The following is a 9435-nucleotide window of genomic DNA, read 5'->3' as shown; positions in this document are numbered from 1 at the left end:
CAGGAAGTTATCCTCCACACACTCCAGGAACCTCCTCGACTGTTTCCTCTCTGCCGTGTGGTATTTCCAGCAGACATCCGGAAAGTTGAAGTCCCCCACAAGAACAAGGGCTAGCGACTGGGAGACTTCTGCCAGCCTCTGGTAGAATATTTCGTCTGCCTCCTCTTCCTGGCCAGGTGGTCTATAACAGACCCCCAGCAGGATATCTGCCTTGTTGGCCTTCCCCCTCATCCTTACCCACAAGCACTCGACCTCGTCATCACTATCATTGAGCTCTAGACAGTCGAAGCATTCCCTAACATACAGGGCTACTCCACCGCCTCTCCTTCCTCGCCTGTTCCTTCTGAAAAGCTTATAGCCGTCCATTGCAGCACTCCAATCGTGCGACTCATCCCACCATGTTTCCATGATGACGACTAAGTCATAGCTACCCCGCTGCACAATGGCTTCCAGCTCCTCCTGTTTGCCGCCCATGCTGCGTGCATTGGTATAGATGCACTTGAGCTGGGCTGCCGATTTCTCCCCCGACAATGGCGTGCGGACCCTAGGCTCTTCTCTAGAGAGCCTGGTTTTATCCCCGTCCCCCTTCGAATCTAGTTTAAAGCCCTCTCGATGAGCCCGGCCAACTCACACGCGAGAATCCTTTTCCCCCTGCGAGACAGCTGAACTCCGTCCGTCGCCAGCAGGCCCGGTGCCATGTAAACCTCCCCGTGGTCAAAGAAGCCAAAATTCTGTTGATGGCACCAGCCCCTGAGCCACGTGTTGATCCGATGAGTTTTCCTGTTCCTTTCGGTGTTCCGCCCCGCCACTAAAGGGATCGAGGAAAAAACTACCTGTGCTCCCGATCCTCCTACCAGTCGCCCCAGCGCCCTGAAGTCCCTTTTGATCCCTTCGGGACTTCTCCCTGCAACCTCCTCACTGCCAGCCTGTATAACCAGTAGTGGGTAGTAATCGGAGGCCTGCACGAGACTGGGGAGCTTCCTAGTGATGTCCTTCACCCGGGCCCCAGGGAGGCAGCAGACTTCCCTGTGGGATGGGTCCGGCCGACAAATTGGGCCCTCGGTCCCCCTCAGAAGGGAATCACCAATGACAATTACCCTCCTTTTTTTCTTAGCGGAGGCAGTCGTAATTTGTGGGGCTGGCTGCCTCTCCTCGGGCAACCCCCTGGATGGGCCTTCATCTGCGTCCTCGTTCGATCCTTATGGGTCCCTTCCAACTTGGGACATTGTATGATTCTATGATTCCATGGTTGTATGGTCCTATTAATGGTACTATTCTCTCAATATGTAATGGTTCTGTTGTGGTCCCACGAGGTCACTGTGTGTAATATGTGTGAAGTCCCACTATCTCTAGATGAACGTTACTCTGCGGTTCATGGACAGCTGGTAGACTGCAAGAGTAGTTTTCCCATTTCGTGGGATGTTACTGCATCCGGTGGGGCTTTTAAGGGACATGTCTTCTGAAGTGCGGAAGACAAAAGAGGCTCAGGGTGTGCATGGGATATCCGTGGCAGTTTACGCAAAGACACCCATATAGCCGCGGTCCATTCCCAACATTCTTCAATGTCGACGGTATAAGTAGATGTAGAGGGGTCTACGCGTGGAATAATTAATGCATGCGCTCACAGTCTTCTTGCCAGTGTCACCCGGAGGACAATTGCTCACTGTACTGTGTGTCCATGGAGGCTTATCAGTCCCTTGGACTCCCGGTGTTGCAGCTGTGTTGGCGGAAAGCCTTGGCCTAGCAGGGCTGTTTTTTTCCAAATGCTGGAGGTACGGGGCAGTTGTGACTTTGACAACTTGGCCCTTCTTGTTTCATAGCAGACAGTTGCCTCCTTTGATGTAAGGAGGCTGCGCACTATTATTTGGGCCACGTGGCTACTACCGATCACCTGATCAAGAAGAAGAAGTAGACAAGGTGTTCTGGGTTGAGCTTGGTTGGCCACCAGGTGCCCGACAAGCCGCTCTATCAGTCCCCCACCTCAGCTGAACAGGGGGAAGCAATACAATGAAAGTATGACAATGCATGAAAGTATAAACAATACAATGAAAGGGGCACAGGTCCTGCTAGAAAGCCTTCTCCAGCGTGGGCTCGTCTCTCCACGGGACCGCAGTTACTGTCAGGAGCCTGCTCCAGCGTGAGCTCTCCACGGGGTGACAGCTTGCTTGAGGTCACGTCCACCTGCTCTGGCGTGGGGTCCTCCACAGGCTGCAGGGTGGATATCTGCTCCACCGTAGAACTTCATGGGCTGCAGGGGGACAACCTGTATCACCATGGTCTTCACCACCGGCTGCAGGGGAATCTCTGCTGCGGCACCTGGAGCACCTTCTCCCCCTCCTTCCTCGCTGACAACGGGTCTTGGTCGATGAGGAGAGAGTGGATGTTGTGTATTCTGAATGTAGTTACACTTTTAGCAGTGACTACCCTGGAAATGTTGGAGACAAAGCTACTTATTATGGACTAGATAAGTGCTCAGTGACATGGACTGTGCAAAGGTACATCTTGCTTGCTCCAGCCTTTCCCCCTGGACTCTGGCACCTGGGCTTCCTGAAAGACGGTCTTGCTAGTAAAGACTGAGGCAAATAAGGCATTCAGTACCTCAGCCCTTCTCCATGTCCTGTGTCACCAGGTCCCCTATCCCATTCAGCAGTGGGCCCGCATTTTCCCTAGCCTTGCTTATCCCTGCAGGCTCCTGGCATTTTTACCTGACTCCTTACTTGTTGGGATGGACTCCTCTTGAGCTCAGCACTGGTGAGACTGTGGACTACTGCATCCAGAGGAGAAAATCCTGTGGGTAGATTTGTCAGTGTGTGTAAATACCTGAGGCTGTGTAGTCTCCATTCTTGGAGATATTCAAAACTGAAGAGGACAAGGTTGTGGGCAGCCTACCGTCCCTAAGCCCGGTAGGCGGCTGAGCCCCACACAGCTGCTTGCTTAGTCACCCGCAGTGGGGTGGGAGAGAGAATCAGAAGGGTAAAAGTGAGAAAACTTGTGTGTTGAGATAAAGAGAGTGTAAGAAGTAAAGCAAAAGCTGCGTGCACAAACCAAGCAACATAAGGAATTCATTCCTGACTTCCCATTGGCAGGCGGATGTTTAGGCATTTTTAGGAAAGCCGGCCTTCATCACGCATAACGGTTACTTGGGAAAGACAGAAGTCATGACTCTGAATATCCCTCTTTCCTCCTCCTTTCCCCTAGGTTTATTGCTTCACGTGACTTCATGCCTGGCTGCATCTTCTTTGCCCTCTCTTTTCAGGTGTTTCTGTACATTTATGAGATCCATCACCAGTTTTCATTTCTCCGGAGTAAACAGTCCCAGCTCCCACAGCCTTTTTTACAGGAGAGATGCTCCAGCCCCTTCGTCATCTTCATGGTCCTTTGCTGGACTCTCCCAAGTACGTCCAAGTCTCTCTTGTACTGGGGAGGCCAGAACTGGACACAGTACTACAGGTGAAGGTTTACCAGTGTCGGACAGAGGGGAAGGACCACCTCCCTCAACCTGCTGGGAAAACTCCTGGTGCCGCCCAGGATACCATTAGCTGCGTTGGCCACTCTGGTGTGTTAACCTTGGGGGGCTGCCAGATGCCCACCAAGCTCCTCTCTCACTCCCCTTCCACACTGGAGCGGGGGGAGAAAAGAAGATTAAAAATTCATGAGTCAAACTAAAGGCAGGTAGATGGCTTACAAATCACAGGAGAAGAGACTTGGCGGAAATTAATGCATTGCCAATCCAAAATAGAGTAGGGTAATGAGAAACAACAACAGAAATAAGAAATCGTCCCCCATTCCTCCTTCTTCCCAGCCTCAACTTCACTCCTTCATTCCCAACTTCTCTACCTCCTCCACACCCCAAGCAGCGCAGGGAGATGGGGAAGGGGGGAAGTGGTCGGTTCATAACACTTTGTCCCTGCCACTCCTTTCTCCTCACGCCTATCCCCTGCTCTGGTCTGGGGTCCCTCCAACACTATACAGTCCTTCGTGAACTGCTCCAGTGTGGGGCCTCTCCCCAGAGTACGGTCCTTCAGGAACAGACTGCTCCAGCATGGGCCTCCCAATGGGTCGCAGTTCCTGCCTGAAAACCTGCTCCTGCCTGGGCTCTCTATGTCCACCAGCTTCCTTCAGGGCACATCTGACTGCTGTGGTGTGGGGTCCTCCACGGGCTGCAGTGTGGATATCTGCCCTGACGTAGGCTTCCATGGGCTGCAGGGGGACAACCTGTTTCACCATGCTCTTTTCCAGGGGCTGCAGGTGAATTTCTGCTCTGGCGCCTGGAGCACGTCCTTCCCCTCCTTCTTCACTGACCTTGGTGTCTGCAGGGGTTTTTATCTCACTGTTTTTCTTACTTTTCTCTCTCGCAGATGCTTGTGGTGGTGCATCTTCCCCCCCATTCCCCTGGGCCGCTCGTTGATCTCAGAAATTCCCTGAAACCTCGGCCTTGGTGTACGGAGTCTGGCGGTTGAGCGCTCCTTGACCATATCGGAAACTCTGCATGGCTGAGGCTGGGAACGCACTCCCAGTGCCTGTCCCAGGCGCCATCTTATCTGAGTTGTAGCTCAGTTGTAACAACACCAAAACCTTCAGAATTTTAGTCACTACCGCCTTGGCCTGTGGCCAGGATGGAAATTTACAGGTGACTGAAGTCAATCATCTGTGCACCTATAAATGGTGGTCCTAAGTGAGACCCTTTGAGCTCTCCTGGACCGCAGCGGGTTGTGCCCAAAACTCCCTCTGAGTGAAACGCTCCTCAGAGTTTGCAAACTCTCGATTTGTGATATTTGGAGGACCGTCGCCGGTTGGCACAGGACCTGGGCTGCAATACTCCTCGAGGCTCAACGCTTTGTCCGTTGAGAAATGCCAAGACACTTTACGTGAGTATTTCGCTGAACTCGAGGGGGATTTTTAACAGATATATCTTTGTATATTTATCCATCTTTGCATCCGTGTGTGTGTGTATTGATGAAAGTACCTGCTAGCAAATACAGTCTGCTAAAATCTTATGATCTAGCTTAAGATTGTAAATGAACCTTAGACTGCTGCTGAACATATAATCTTTAGACATACACCGTTGCCCAAGTCTGGGACTAGGGCTAGGCCCAGCCGGGTCTACTCTGAACCTCGTGACTCAACAGGAGGGCCTCCTTACCCTTTTTGTATCAGACATAAGCCGTTGCCCAAGTCTGAGACTACGATTAGATCCAGCCGGATCTTCTCTGAACCTCGTGACTCAGCGGGAGGGTCTCCCTTAACCTTTTCGTTCTCGGCCTCTGTATAAATCATCCCAACTCAGTTCTAACACAATACCCTGGCTTCGGCTGGGATAGAGGTAATTTTCTTGCTAGTAGCTGGCATAGTGCTGGGGTTTAGATTTAGTATGAGAAGACTGTTGATAACACGCTCATGTTGTAGTTGTTGCTAAGTAGTGTTTTCATTAGCCAAGGACTTCTCAGTTTCCCATGCTCTTTTCCTTTGTACGCTTCATCCGTGTAGTAAGTGATAGAGTGAACCTTGCCATTGAACTCTGCTAAGTCGCGCTTGTATAAATTTCTATTAAAATCACTTTCTGCTAATACCGTCAACAGTGATTCTTTGAGCGGCCTCCAAACCACTCATTCGCGACAACGCTGTGCAGCATTTTTTACCTTTTTTGTCAGTATGTTACCACAGAGGCATCACCAGCTTAGCCGATTGGCTCAGCTTTGGCCAGCGGTGGGTCCTTGTTGAGCTGGCTGGAATCAGCTGTGTCTGACTCGGGGGCAGCCCTGGTCTCCTCCAGGTTTAGTTTAAACCAGGACATGGTTTAGTGGGCATGGTGGTGTTGGGTTGACGGTTGGACACGATGATCTTAGAGGTCTTTTCCAACCTTAATGATTCTATAATTTTATGATTCCATGATTTCCAATTCCTCTACCTCCTCTCCCTGAGTGGCCTGTGGGAATGGGGAATGGGGTCAGTTCATAACACTTCATCTCTACTCTTCCTTCCTCCCTCCCCCGGTCTGCAGTCCTTCACAAATGGCTCCAGGGTGGTTCCTTCTCAAGGGCTGCAGTCCTTCAGGATAAACCTCCTCCAGCGTGGGCTTTCCACAGACCCCAGTTTCCGTCAGGGCATACGAACGTGCTCTGCCCTGGGATCCTGCCCAGGCTGCAGGGAAATACCTGCTCTGCCCTGGTCTCTTCCACAGGCTGCAGGGGAATCTGTGCTGTGGCACCTGGAGCACCTCCTCCCCCTGCTTCTTCACTGCCCTTGGTGTCTGCAGGGTTGTTTCTCACGCTTTCTTTCCTTGCTTCTCACACTGCCGGGCACTGTTTTGAGCTCTCTTAAATATGTTCACACATGGGCGCCATCATCTTCGTTCATGGGCTCAACTTGGAGCTGGTGAGTGCTGGGGCAGCTCAGGACTATTCCCAGGGAGAGAGGGGCCGTCACTGCGCCCCGCCGGTGGTCCTGGCCTTTCTGCAAGAGCTCCTTTCCCGGCACTGCCAGTTTCCACCTCCTGAGTCCCACATGCACTATTTCATTGTGTGGAGATGCTTCAGTGTCTTTCTGTCACCCAACCAGCGTGGCCGCTCTGCCTGCCTGCAGCCCCTCTCTGCCTTCCCTTGGTCTCCTTCGTTCCTGGGGCCCGAAAAAAGCTTGGCCTTTGGCAACAGCGTTGCCTGCTTCCATTGACCCCCTTGTGAGCCACCTTGTGAGCCACCTTGCACCAGTGAATGCAGAGTGGTGGGTGAACAGCCCTGCTTTTGTTTCAGGTGCATTTCAGGGTGATGAGATCCGAGCGACGAGGTCTGCGGTGCGGTGGCGAGCAGGGAATACCGGCACCTTGCGATGCACTTACAGCTCCAACGCCTCCTATATTTACGTGGCCTGGTACCGTCAGCGTCCCGGTGGACCCCTGCAGTACTTGCTGCAGAGCAAGGGCCAGGGAGGCCCCTACAGCCACACAGCCCCTTCTGCCCGCCAGAGGTTTTCCTGCCAGGCTGCCAAGAGCTCTGGGACCCTGATCATCCCGGGGCTGGAGCTGGGGGACAGTGCGCCCTATGACTGCACCCTGCAGGGACCACAGTGAGAGACACGCAGCGCGTGCCCCAACAGCATCAGCTTCCTCCCCTCCTGCTCGCTCCTCCTGCGTGTTCACGGGGGTCACAGCCCATCTCGGGGGCGAGTCAGTGAGTGGCTGTGCCTGGGGTCAGAGAGAGGGGGAGTCTCCTCATGGCTGGGTGCTGTCAGTGGTCCAGAGATGTGGGAAACCTGAGCAGAGCAGATGTACGGGCAGAGAGGAGGTGGGGAGAGGTGAGCAGGAGCTGCTCCGGCCATGTGTAACACCCTGTGCGCGGTGTCATTGCCCATCCTTGCTAATTAGACAGGGTCAGAGGAGGAGTTGCAGGTTTTCACACAGGACGATAGCATGCCCGTTCATGCATTGCATAACTTGAGGCAATGGGCACATGGGCTCAAATATTGCATAAATTGAGGCGATGATTCCACTTTCTTTCCTCACTTCTCACACTGCTGCACCCTGTTTTGACTCCAGCTCTGCTGATGGGCTTACCTTTGTCCTGCAGCGGGTCTCTTGCTGAGCTGGCTGGAACAGGCTGTGTCAGGCATGAGACAGTACCTGGCCATCCCTGCAGCACCCTGCTACCAAAACCTTGCAGTGGACACCCAGTACATGGGTGTCACAGCCCATCTCTGTGCTGAGACGGTGACCTGGCTGTGCCTGGGGAACAGAGCTGGGACTGGGGTCATGGTTGGGTGGTATCACAGGTCCAGAGATGTGAGAAACCAGAGCAGAGCAGGTGTGTGAGCGGAGAGGAGCTGGGGAGAGGTGAGCAGGAGCCAGTCTGGCCATGTGGGACCACGTGTGCACGAGGTCATTGCCCGTCCCTTCTAAGTGGACAGGGGTGGTGGAGGAATATGAGGGTGCCACAAAGGAGAACATAGCATGCTCTTGCGGCCCTGTTTTCCCAGAATGGTTGAGGTTGGAAGGGCCCTCCGGAGGTCACCTGGTGCAATGGCCCTGCTCAAGGAGGGCCACCTGGAGCCAGTTGCCCAGGGCCATGTCCAGGCAGCTCTTGAATATCTGCAGGTATGGAGACTTCCCTAGCTGCCTGGGCAACCTGCGCCAGTGCTCACTCACCCTCACACTGAAAAAGTGTTTTCTGACATTCAGAGGAACCCGGTCTTCTTTACACCTTCCCTTCAGGTATTTCTGTACCTTGATGAGATCCCCCCATGAGCCTCCAGGATAAACTGTCCCAGCTCTCACAGCCTTTTTTATTGGCGAGATGCTCCAGTCCCTTTGTCATCTTGATGGCCCTGTTCCAGATTCTCCCAAGTACGTCAGCCTGAGCTATCACTCCCTGTTCATCCTTGTCTCCCGGGGTTGCAGGTGCCCTTTCTCAGGTGCAGACAGAGGCCCCTGGCCCCACGGCAGGGAAGGTCTCAGAGTCTCTCACGCTTACCTGCCACATCTCTGGTGTACCCATCAGCGACAGCAGCTACGCTTGGGACTGGACTCCTGGCAGAGAGCTGCAGCATATAGTGTAGCAGTATCCTTTCACGGGACTCCAGCACATTGCTTCATCCTTCCAGACCCGAGTCACCAGCTCTGCGGACCCCTCCAGGACCCAGCTGTCCCTGGAAGTGCTCTCGCCGTCAGCTGCAGACACAGCCACCTATTTCTGCAGCACCAGAGAGCTGGAAAAGGGCACAGTGCTTGAAACACAGGCAGGGCCAGGGCAGAACGGGAAGGAGGGGGTTTAAATCCCGCCAGGTCTTTTGTGGTTGGCTGCAAGAAGGCTTCTCAGGAATCGTCTGGGCTGGCTTTCCCCGGAAACGGGCACAGAGGTGCTGCAGCAGCAGCAGCAGAGTCTCCCACAGGTACACACAAACCATGAACATGTTGTTAACCTTCGTCCATATTTCCCAGTCTCTCTCACAGGCAGAAGGCGACAGAGAACGCAGTTTGCTTAAGAAGCAGCTCAACGAGCATTGATGAACTAAAATTTGAACATGGAAATCCAGAGTTGAACTGAGTTTTGAAACCTCATGTTGTTCAGGGAGCCCCAGAGTAGTGCGAGAGCAGGAGCTGAGCTGCAGAGTGTCTTTTCCCCTGGACATGATGAAGAGTCTCTTTGCTCTGTGGTTAGCGTTGGCTCCATGTGCATGTATGCCCATGTGTGCACACCGAGGGCCAGCATGGATTTCAGTGGGGGCCCCTAAGAGGGAAGGATACGGAGGGTGCCCTGGGCCAGAATAACACTCCAGCCCTCCATGGGTTTGGAGGCCATAGGGAACCCGGCATGTCCTACCACGTAGGAGCCAGGTAGCCCCAAGTGGCCCTGGGGCACCCCGCACCACCCTGGCCCTGCATGCCCCTGCTTCTTTTCCCAGCCTCCAGTTTCACTGGGTTCCTCTACCCTCTGCAAGTCCCTT

Source organism: Calonectris borealis, chromosome 22, assembly GCF_964195595.1.
Source record: "Calonectris borealis chromosome 22, bCalBor7.hap1.2, whole genome shotgun sequence".
NCBI lineage: Eukaryota > Metazoa > Chordata > Aves > Procellariiformes > Procellariidae > Calonectris > Calonectris borealis.
Note: the sequence above shows the minus strand (reverse complement) of the source record.